Genomic DNA, 12,447 nt, shown 5'->3' on the forward strand with positions numbered 1-12,447 from the left:
TTTGCCAAGCACCTGCAGCTGACAGTGATACACCTTTTACCAAAATGCAAATTACTGTCTTTTCTTTCATACATTCTTCTGAAATGATTGCCATCTGAACTCCAAATCCACAGCCAGCATGGAGATACAGAGAAGGGGATTAAATATGCTCTAACAGGTTAATTACATCGAGATCATCGGACTACAAGGTTCTATCTGCATTTTTGTCAAAATGTAGTTATTGGCATAGCCTTGATCTGTTCAATGTTCTCTACCTATATAGTACTGTAAATACACCAATTCATGTTGTTAAGTTTTAAAGAATACAAGATAAAAATTGCTGACACCATTGACACCAATGAGGGTTCGGATCTTTAAAGCCAATTCTCTCAGAATCATATTTTTGCAAATAGAACCTTATAGTCCCAAGCGCTCAAAATATTGAGGTTTACATTTGTACTATACTCAAGATGAGCACACAGATGAATGTAATCTCATGCATTCACCTACCACTGCACCAACATGGAGCTCTATATTAGATTTATACAATTTATTTCAATTGACATAAATTGATACTATCCATCAGAGATCAATATTTATTGTGAAGACCTTTGTCTCTCGCAACCTCCCTTCCCCTCCATCTTCTCCAAGTTGCCAGGCTAGCCATTTAGATGTGGGACCAGGACAAGTGTCACCACTAGGTGGTGTGGAGCAAACTGCCTTATATCATCCCTGCCCATTGTCAATTGAATGTACTGTACTTCCTCTCCAACAAGAGTTGTATATGATGTACCACTGTTGAGCTGCCTCGGAAAGGTGCTTGAAAGCAAATTAATTTACAGGTAATTGAAAAAAGGATGAAGAAATCTTCTGTGCCCTATTTATGAATGTATTAGATACTGTTATGTTTGATGTAGCCTAATTCTGCCATGATTTTGACATTAATTAGAATTGTGTTTTGCCATTTTTGTTGAAAATAATATTTAGCTTTATAAATATTGTCAGAGTTGTTGCCAGATGGATTCCAAAATAACTCCTGACATCCTCCATGAATCTTGTATATTTTTCAGTGTGCCAATTTGTAAAATATTTTCTAAGTGTATATTTTTCTTAGAAAGTGCTGTGAAGTATTTGTAAATGTGGATACCCTTTTTTCGCCTTTATAGGCAGTRAAAGGGATGTATAATGACATGCCTTTGGTTTTAAAAACCAAAATAACAAACATGACAAAAAAAATTATAAAAGGAGAGAGGGAAAACACTGGGGAAAAAAGCTGTAACATTTTGTCGGAAGTTTTGTAATCAGACCAATCTTGTTGTGGGAGTGTAGTGCTATAGTGTAAAAAGTATGATAAAAGAAAAAGAAAAACTGAAATAAAGACATATTTGTGATTTTATTGCTGTTTTATAAATCATTCTAGTATCATTTTGTTTTGTTGTAACTGTTGCAAAGGTTTAAATATTTGTGAACAAGCCTGTATGGTGACAATGTAATATTGGTAACTTGCTGAGTTTTGTAATAATGTTTATGGAATAAATATAAAATAAAATGAGGTTTTGATTCCTGCTTTCAGATGAGGTCTCCATTTTCTTCTCTCCAGGGACTGTATTGACATCTTTCTGAAAATGTATACAGTCCTTATGTTGCATAGATCTTAAAGACCCTCAAAAAGTGTTGATATTACATTTTACTTGTAGTCTGAGTAGTTTGTCTGCAAATAGATTGACTCCACAAAATGCTAWACATGTTACTTCATATACAGTAACAGTCAAAAGTTTGGACACAGCTACTCATTCAAGGATTTTTCTTTATTATTTGTACTACATTGTAGAATAATAGTGAAGACATCAAAACTATGAAATAACAGATATKAAATAATGTAGTAACCCAAAAAGTGTTATGCAAATCCAAATCAATTTAAGATTTTAGATTATTCAAAGTAGCCACCCTTTGCCTTGATGACAGCTTTGCACACTCATTCTCTCAACCAGCTGCACCTGGAATGCTTTTCCAACAGTCTTGAAGGAGTTCCCACATATGCTGAGCACTTTTTAGCTGCTTTTCCTTCACTCTGCGGTCCAACTCATCCCAAACCATCTCAATTGGGTTGAGGTCGGGTGATTGTGGAGGCCAGGTCATCTAATGCAGCACTCCATCACTCTCCTTCTTGGTCAAATACCCCTTACGCAGCCTGGAGGTGTGTTGGGTCATTGTCCTGTTGAAAAGCAAATTATAGTCCCACTAAGTGCAAACCAGATGGGATGGTGTATCGCTGTAGAATGCTGTGGTAGCCATGCTGGTTAAGTGTGCCTTGAATTCTAAATAAATCACAGACAGTGTCACCAGCAAAGCACCCCCACACCRTTACACCTTCTCCATGCTTCACGGTGGGAACCACACATGCAGAGATCATCCGTTCACCTACTCTGCGTCTCACACAGACACGGCAGTTGGCACCAGAAATCTAAAATTTGGATTCATCAGACCAAAGGACAGATTTCCACCATTCTAATGTCCATTGCTCGTGTTTCTTGGCCCAAGCAAGTCTCTTCTTCTTATTGGTGTCATTTAGTAGTGTTTTTTTTGCAGAAATTCGACCATGAAGGCCTGATTCACGYAGTCTCCTCTGAATAGTTGATGTTGAGATGTGTCTGTTACTTGAAATCTGTGAAGCATTTATTTGGGCTGCAAGTTCTGAGGCTGGTAACTTTAATGAACTTATCCTCTGCAGCAGAGGTAACTCTGGGTCTTCCTTTCCTGTGGCGGTCTTCATGAGAGCCAATTTCATCATAGCGCTTGATTGTTTTTGCGACTGCACTTGAAGAAACTTTCAAAGTGTTTGAAATTGTCCGGATTGACTGACCTTCATGTCTTATAGTAATGATGGACTGTCGTTTCTCTTTGCTTATTTGAGCTGTTCTTGCCATAAGATGGACTTGGTCTTTTACCAAATWGGGCTATCTTCTGTACACCACCCCTACCTTGTCACAACACAACTGATTGGCTCAAACGCATTAAGAAGGAAAGAAATTCCACCAAAAAACAAGGCACACCTAAACTTAATTGAAATGCATTCAAGGTGACTACCTCATGAAGCTGGTTGAGAGAATGCCAAGAGTGTGCAAAGCTGCCATCAAGGTAAAGGGTGGCTACTTTGAAGAATATAAAATATATTTTGATTTGTTTAACACTTTTTTGCTTACTACGTGATTCCATATGTGTTATTTCACAGTTATGACGTCTTCACTATTATTCTACATTGTAGAAATGTTACAAAAAATAAAGAAAAACACTTGAATGAGTAGGTGTGTCCAAACTTTTGACTGATACAATACATCTTTTTTTTCAGACATTGCTTTGATGAATAGGCACTTGTTTAGAGAGACTACAATAAATTTACTCTAGATTATAGAAGCCTTGGATAAAAAGGTCAAACTTGTTGACTAGTTATCATGAAGATTTAGTGAAAAGTGTTTAGTTTTAAATAGCTGTGTAAATAAGTAGGCCAGACAATTTTTTCAATATTTTTTGGCATAAACTATGCCTGAGTYAGTAGTCAGGCACCTCAGCAGATGGCAGCATTCAATCTTTTTTTCTTTATGAGGAATAGTTCAGACTATCCTGGTACATTGCTAGGCCTTGTAACATATGGTTAGCATGGATTATACATTGCAAAATAGCTATGTTCATATACTTTGCTCATCCACTGCTGCATACATTTGAATTGAATAACAGCTAAATAGGAATGTGTGTGAATGTTGACTGCAACAACAACAAAAATCTAACCAAATGTCAAATATTCTGTTGTTTATCTATTGTTTATGTTAACAGGCAAACCCAAGGTCAGAATGCTCAGTAATCGAGTGAGAGGAGTAAGAATGTCTAGTTGTCTACCACTGAGAGGAACACAACAGAATGTTTATTCATGTACCTTGTAGGGGTGGGGGTGGGGGGGCAAATCACAGCTATGGAAATCCACAGGATGCATTGTACAACTAGTTGTTGGCTCCCTTTTTCCTCAAGGTAAGGAGGGGTGGAAAAATCACAAGGGAAAAAACAGACTTACACATAKGAGTTTCCACTAGGATGCATGGATGAAGGATATATGTGCAAACCAATGACTAGTATATATGAAGGTGCAAACAAGTTTTTTTTTCTTGCCAATATAGTTAGTAGACAGCTTCTGACAACATTTTGGCCTATGCAGATCAATGCACTACTAGGCCAAGGGCTTCACATTGAGAGGGGTTGTCTATCTCCTTGTCTTCATCAACACTGATCTGGACAGGTGAAACAAATGCTTGGCCTCCAATACAATGCTTCTATCTATATTTCTTCCTGCAATGTACTACCATAGACAGTAGCCTACACTGTACTGTCCATCCCCGCCAACCACTGAACCAGAGCGGAGAACGAGCCCCTAACATTCCTATCCAGTCAGATTGTATGCTCATGTGTTTTACCMAAAAAATTGACACACGAGTGAGTGACAGACCTGGTAGAGAGCGTGGTGAAACAGAGACAATACTGTCTGTCCTGCTGAGTTTTGATGCAGTCTTTACCCGACAAAGTCAAACTAGGATGTGTCAGTTATCCTGTGAGAGATTTTGTTTCAAACCCATTTTCGTGTTTTAGGTGCCAAGCTTATGGTCATGTTGCAGCAGTGTGTAGGAGGGAGATTCCTAGATGTGGTAAGTGTGCAGGTGGGCATGAGTCAAAGGAATGTGTAGTATTGGTGCAAAAAATAGTGTGCGTTAACTGTAGGGGTACCAATGGTGCTGGAGATCAGAAGTGTCCGATGAGAGAAAGGCAGGTTGAGGTTGCCAGGATMAGAGTAGTACAGGTGTCATATGCTGAGGCAGTGAAGAGAGTAGTAGAGGAAAATGGGTCCAGGGTGAGGGATCCTAAGAGGACCCCTGTGAGTTCCTCCCCTCTATCACCCACCCCCGGGGTAGACCTCCCGGGATACCAACCCACCCCCGACCGGACGGGAGGCGTGCTCAGGACTAGGTTTGCGCGTGCTTAGGACTGGGWTTTCGTCCCTCCTGGAGAGGGCGTCCGCATTGCCGTTCCGGGCCCCCGACCTGTGGATAACAGAGAAAGAGAATCACTATAAGGACAGGAACCAGCGGGTGAAGCGGTCATTCGTGTTCTTACCTCTTGCTATCCACACGAGTCGGGCATGGTAATCAAGGTGAAATTCCTCCCAAGGAGGTAATACTTGAGGGTGTCCAGCACCCACTTCACCTTCTCGGCAATCGAGTACTTTTCCCTCTGGAGGACATACATGGAGTGCTCCTCGCCTTCCTGCTCTTGGGACAAGACGGCCTCCACCCATGTCAGACGCGTCGGTGTGGACCAGGAGATTTTTTGAGAAGTCCGGGGTGGCGAGTACCGGGTGAAAACATAGCGTGTCCTTCAGGGCCTGGAATGCCGCCTCAGTGTCCTCCATCCATCACACCGTCTGGGGTAGGCGTGCCTTCTCTAGGTCTGTGTGGGGAGAAGCTATTGCGGCAAAGTTAGGTACAAATAGACTGTAATAGCCTGCTAACCCCAGGAACATGTTCACCTGCCTATTGGTTCGGGGGACCGGCCATTCATCAATGGCGGCATTTTTCTTTTCTTGGTTCTTCACATTTCCAGATAGCCCACGTACTCCACCTTGGCGTAGCCCAGCTTGCACTTATGGGGGTTCGCGGTCAGCACCGCATCCCTTAGCACATCCACCACCACCTGTAGCCTACAGAGATGGGACTCCCAACTGTCACTGTGCATGATTATATCATACAAATTAGCAGCAGCGTACTCACGGTGTGGGCGCAGGACACTGTCCATGAGTCGCTGGAAGGTTGCTGGGGCCCTGTGGAGCCCAAAGGGAAGAACCCGGTAGTGGTATAGCCCCCCCGGGGTGGAGAAGGCCGTCCTCTCCTGGGAGGCTGCTGCCAGCAGCACCTGCCAGTACCCCTTCGTCAGGTCCAGGATGCTGACGTACAGTTGAAGTCGGAAGTTTACATACACCTTAGCCAAATACATTTAAACTCMGTTTTTCACAATTCCTGACATGATAGTAAATATTCCCTGTCTTAGGTCTGTTAGGATCACCCMTTTATTTTAAGAATGTGAARTGTCAGAATAATAGCAGAGAGAATTATTTATTTCAGCTTCTATTTCTTTCATCACATTCCCAGTGAGTCAGAAGTTTACATACACTCAAGAGTAATATGAACGCATTCGCTTTATAATTGTTTAAAAATTGGGTCAAGCATTTCGCGTAGCCTTCCACAAGCTTCCACAAAATAGTTGGGTGAATTTTGGCCCATTCCTCCTGACAGAGCTGGTGTAACTGAGTCAGGTTTGTAGGCCTCCTTGCTCGCACACGCTTTTTCAGTTCTGCCCACACATTTTCTATGGGATTGAGGTCAGGGCTTTGTGAGTGCCACTCCAATACATTTACTTTGTTGTCCTTAAGCCATTTTGACACAACTTTGAAGTTTTGGAGCAGTGGCTTCTTCCTTGCTGAGCGGCCTTTCAGGTTGTGTTGATATCGGACTCGTTTTACTGTGGATATAGATACTTTTGTACATGTTTCCTCCAGCATCTTCACAGGGTCCTTTGCTGTTGTTCTGGGATTGATTTGCACTTTTCACACCAACGTACGTTCATCTCTAGGAGACAGAACGTGTCTCCTTCCTGAGCAGTATGATGGCTGCATGGTCCAATGGTGTTTATACTTGCGTACTATTGTTTGTACAGATGAACGTGGTACCTTCAGGCGTTTGGAAAATGCTCCCAAGGATGAACCAGACTTGTGGGGGTCTACAATTTATTTGGATTTTCATGATGCCAAGCAAAGAGGCAATGAGTTTGAAGGTAGCCCTTGAAATACATCCAAGGTACACCCCCAATTGACTCGAATGATGTCCATTAGCCTATCAGAAGCTTCTAAAGCCATGACATCATTTTCTGGAATTTTCCAAGCTGTTTAAAGGCACAGTCAACTTAGTGTATGTAAACTTCTGACCCACTGGAATTGTGATACAGGGAATTATAAGTGAAATAATCTGTCTGTAAACAATTGTTGAAAAAATTACTTGTGTCATGCACAAAGTAGATGTCCTAACCGACTTGCCAAAACTATAGTTTGTTAACAAGAAATTTATGGAGTGGTTGAAAAACAAGTTTTAATAACTCCAACCTAAGTGTATGTAAACTTCCGGTTTCAACTGTATATCGCCTTCCCCTCTAGTGGTTCATCAGTTCGTCCACCTGGGGCATGGGGTAGGCGTCAAATTTACTGACCTCGTTCAGGCCCCGGAAGTCATTTCAGAATTAGACAGTTCCGTCYGGTTTTTGTWCCAGCACTATAGGGCTAGACCACTCACTCTGGGACTCCTCCAGTACCCCCATCTCTAGCATTGTCGTCACTTCCCGTTAGACCGCCGCCCTCCGTGCTTCTGGTATCCGGTATGGCCATTTACACACTTTTTGTCCCGGACGTGTGTGTATATGATGTTCCACAAGATCCGTGTGCCCCGGCGCCTTGGAGGACACGGACGTATTCTACTCGACCAACTCTCAGAGCGCTTGTCGTTGGGTCAGGATGTGGTCTTCCCCCACGGAAACTTCGATGGTTGGCGGACCTTATAATGGACGTCGCCTACCCGCTCAACGATGTCGTAGGGCCCGTGCCACGCAGCTAGGAATTTGCTCTTTGTTGTATGGCCCTGTTGCGCCAGGGCCATGTGCTCCCTCACCACTGACCAAATCACCTTAATCCTCTCCGTCATCTCCTCCACGTGTTCCACCACACTGCAAAGCGGCTTCGGTTGGTCCTCCCAGACCTCCTTGGCTAGGTCCAGCAGTCCACAGGGCCGATGGCCATACAGGAGCTCAAAGGGGGAGAACTCAGTGGACGCTTGTGGTACCTCGCTCACTGAGAACATCAGGTGGGGCAACAGCTGGTCCCAGTTCCTCCCGTCTCTCTCGATGACCTTCTTCAGCATCTGATTTAGGGTCTTATTGAATCGTTCGACAAGTCCATCCTTTTGTGGATGGTACACACTGGTCCTCACCTGTTTGATTCAGACATCTTTCATTACACGAGACATGAATGTGGTGGCCTGGTTCGTCAGGATTTCCCGTGAAATATCCACCCGACTGAATAAATGGAAGAGCTCCCGTGCAATATCTTTTGCTGTCATTGTGTGTAACGGGATCGCCTCTGGATACCGGGTGGTATAATCCACGATTACCAGGATGTATTGGTGTTCCCTCGTGCTCTTCACCAACGGACCCAACAGATCCATCGCCACCCGCTCAAACGGCACCTCTATAATTGGCAGGGGAACCAAAGGGTTTCTATAATGTGCCCTCAGGGCTGTGATCTGGCACTCTGGGCAGGTACGGCAGTAGTCCTCAATGGCGCGCTTGACTCCGGGCCAGTGGGATTGATTCCCAATCTGCTCCCTGGTTTTCTCCTTCCCCAGGTGTGCCACGAGCAGGTGAGTGTGGGCGAGCTGCAAGACAGTACTAACATACTGGTTGGTATGAGGATCAATTGTTTTGTCTCCCCATTGCGCTTTACTATCTGATATAATAAATTGGGCTTGATGGCGAARTGTGGGTAGCGCCACTCACTTACCCCAGGTAACAGMACGCCTTTCACCGCGATCACCTGCCCCTCGCGTTCTGGAGGTTGGGGTCCTCTAACTGGGCCGTCCCGAACTGGCMCATGAGGATTCCCTTGTCGGGCGGCCCATCTGGTGCCTCCAGCTCCATATAGTGGAGCCTGTGGTCCTCCTCGGAGGATGGCTCGTTTCCGTGCGCAGGGTCATCTCCCTCCTCCTGGTTCGACAGTGGACACCTCTCAYGGCGGGACGTGGGTTGTGCAGGCGACCGTCCTTTTTCCTCACACGCCTCCCCAGGTCCCTCCTCCCTACTGCCTGAAAGATCGGGCAATCTCTACTGAGGAGATGGGCAGGTTAGGAACAGCCCCCAAATGCATCTGGCCTCCCCCCTCGGGGTGGTTATCCATACCAGCACGGTTGGGTACCTCTTCCTGTCCCCATGTACACAGGAGACCGTCATCTCTTCGTCCCTCAGTTCATCTTTCCCCTCTTGTGTGAGCCCCTGCGGTTGGGCCAGGGTCACCATGCTGCCGGAGTCCAGCAGAGAACTGGTGTCGACACCATCAATTCGTACWGGAACCATCGGAGGGGCCGTCTTGGTGTGTGCCCAACAGGAGGTGACGTAACTCGCCATCCGGGTTACCCTGGAACTGGGGAATGCGGCAGGTATGGACTCCTCCCGGCCGGGGCAGCTCCATGCGATGTGTCCCAGGCTTGCTGCACTCAGTTGTGGACCAGTTGTACACAGCGTGCGAGGCTGAATCCATAACGGCTCAGGATCTTGCGTTTGAGTCCCTCATAATTCGCTGCCTGGTCGGCATTCAAGTCGAGGTAGGACTTCTGGGCCTTCCCGGAGAGGTAGGGTGCCAAAAGGCTGGGCCACCCTTCCCGCTGCGCCGTCCTCTCGAAGGTGCACAAATACATCCTTCTCCGTTAGCTTGACCAGGAACTGATTCGGGMTAGACTCCTGGGCCGTACCACCTTTCAGCTGGATTACCTACGCTGGAGAGCCTGTTGCTTCTGCTGGCTGAGGATAAACTGAGCCACCAGTTCCTCCATGGTAATCTCCGTATGCTCGAGCCCACGGCACCCAAAGCTACTGAGATGCTTGTGTTCTCTACCGTATGTGGTAAACTGTGGGGTGTTGGGTTGAGCGCACAGAGATGGACACAGAGACAGGGAGGTTCTAGTCAGAAAACACGACTTTACTAGGCAACAAAAAATGATGTAACAACATAATAACTTAGGATTGGCTCGGTCCTTTTCATATTCAGCTCCGTGTCTCTGTGAGTTTTATTTCCCCCTATAGGCTCACCCCTTGCCTCTCTTTTTCTCTCTCGATTTGCGCTATGGGGGCTCCATTTACAGTGGGGCAAAAAGTATTTAGTCAGCCACCAATTGTGCAAGTTCTCCCACTTAAAAAGATGAGAGCGGCCTGTAATTTTCATCATAGGTACACTTCAACTATGACAGACAAAATGAGAAAAAAAATCCAGAAAATCACATTGTAGGATTTTTAATGAATTTATTTGCAAATTATGGTGGAAAATAAGTATTTGGTCAATAACAAAAGTTTATCTCAATACTTTTGTTATATACCCTTTTTGGCAATGACAGAGATCAAACGTTTTCTGTAATCTTCACAAGGTTTTCACACACTGTTGCTGGTATTTTGGCCCATTCCTCCATGCAGATCTCCTCTAGAGCAGTGATGTTTTGGGCTGTTGCTGGGCAACACAGACTTTCAACTCCCTCCAAAGATTTTCTATGGGGTTGAGATCTGGAGACTGAATAGGCCACTCCGGGACCTTGAAATGCTTCTTACGAAGCCACTCCTTCGTTGCCCGGCGGTGTGTTTTGGATCATTATCATGCTGAAAGACCCAGCCACGTTTCATCTTCAATGCCCTTGCTGATGGTAGGCTTTGTTTACTTTGGTCCCAGCTCTCTGCAGGTCATTCACTAGGTCCACCCGTGTGGTTCGCGGATTTTGCTCACACGTTCTTGTGATCATTTTGATCCCATGGAGTGAGATCTTGCGTGGAAGCCCAGATCGAGGGAGATTATCAGTGGTCTTGTATGTCTTCCATTTCCTAGTAATTGCTACCACAGTTGATTTCTTCAAACCAAGCTGCTTACCTATTGCAGATTCATTCTTCCCAGCCTGGTGCAGGTCTACAATTTTGTTTCTGGTGTCCTTTGAGAGCTCTTTGGTCTTGGCCATAGTGGAAGTTTGGAGTGTTGACTGTTTGAGGTTGTGGACAGGTGTCTTTTATACTGATAACAAGTTCAAACAGGTGCCATTAATACAGGTAACGATGGAGGACAGAGGAGCCTCTTAAAGAAGAAGTTACAGGTCTGTGAGAGCCAGAAATCTTGCTTGTTGTAGGTGACCAAATACTTATTTTCCACCATAATTTGCAAATAAATTCATAAAAAATCCTACAATGTGATTTTCTGGATTTTTTTTCTCATTTTGTCTGTCATAGTTGAAGTGTACCTATGATGAAAATTACAGGCCTCTCTCATCTTTYTAAGTGGGAGAACTTGCACAATTGGTGGCTGACTAAATACTTTTTGCCCCACTGTATGTGGCCTGCATGGCTGGTTGGCACTCTCCCCTAATTACCCCTAATTRGTGCCATCAGCGTCGGGGTGCCCAGCCTGGGTACTCCAAGCAGAGGGAGCCAACGTCGCGGCACGTACCTCCCCTCTATCACCAAACGGAGGTTTGGTTTGAAACTGCTAGTGAGTCGGGTGAAGATAATAGCACARAGAGTGAGAATGAGAGGGTTACAGTGTCAAAGAAAAAGGGAAACAAGAGAAGTAAAGTTGTGGAGGAAAACAGKAAGCCACTTGATTTGTTTTACTCAGAGTGAGCGTTTTGAATCAATGCTACCTGGGAAATCCGTTTAACTTCTCGAGKAAGTGTGGGTGAGATTCACAAGAAGGGGTCTTTTTATGTGTGTGTGTCTGCAAATCAGAAGAAACTTGTTTTAAGACTCAAAAAGATATCGGAGTGGAATGTTTCCTGTATGGATTTTTTTGTAGCAGTGCGCCTATCAAGGGTGTTATTTCTGGGGTGGTGCAAGAAGTAAAGGCAGAGGATGTAATTGAAGACATACAGTAACAGCCAAAAGTTTGGACACACCTACTCATTCAAGTGTTTTTCTTTATTTTTATTATTTTCTACATTGTAGAATAACAGTGAAGACATCAAAACTATGAAATAACAGAAATCATWTAGTAACCCAAAAAGTGTTMGAAAAATCCAAATCTATTTTAGATTCTTCAAAGTAGCCACCCTTTGCCTTCTTGACAGCTTTGCACACTCTTGGCATTCTCTCAACCAGCTTCACCTGGAATTATTTTCCAACAGTCTTGAAGGAGTTCCCACATATGCTGAGCACTTGTTGGCTGCWTTTCCTTCACTCTGCAGTCCAACTCATCCCAAACCATCTCAGTTGGGTTGAGGTCGGGTGATTGTGGAGGCCAGGTCATCTGATGCAGAACTCCATCACTCTCCTTCTTGGTCAAATAGCCCTTACGCAGCCTGGAGGTGTGTTGGGTCATTGTCCTGTTGAAAAGCAAATTATAGTCCCAATAAACGCAAACCAGATGGGATGGCGTATCGCTGCAGAATGCTGTGGTAGCCATGCTGGTTAAGTGTGCCTTGAATTCAAAATAAATCTCCTCCTCCATGCTTCACGGTGGGAACCACACATGCGGAGATCATCCGTTCACCTACTCGACGCAGAGTAAGTGAACGGATGATCTCCGCATGTGATCTCCGCATCCGTTCACCTACTCTGCGTCTCACAAAGACACGGCGGTTGGAACCA

The sequence above is a fragment of the Salvelinus sp. IW2-2015 genome, linkage group LG23 (genome assembly GCF_002910315.2).
Source record: "Salvelinus sp. IW2-2015 linkage group LG23, ASM291031v2, whole genome shotgun sequence".
In the NCBI taxonomy this organism is placed as follows: domain Eukaryota; kingdom Metazoa; phylum Chordata; class Actinopteri; order Salmoniformes; family Salmonidae; genus Salvelinus; species Salvelinus sp. IW2-2015.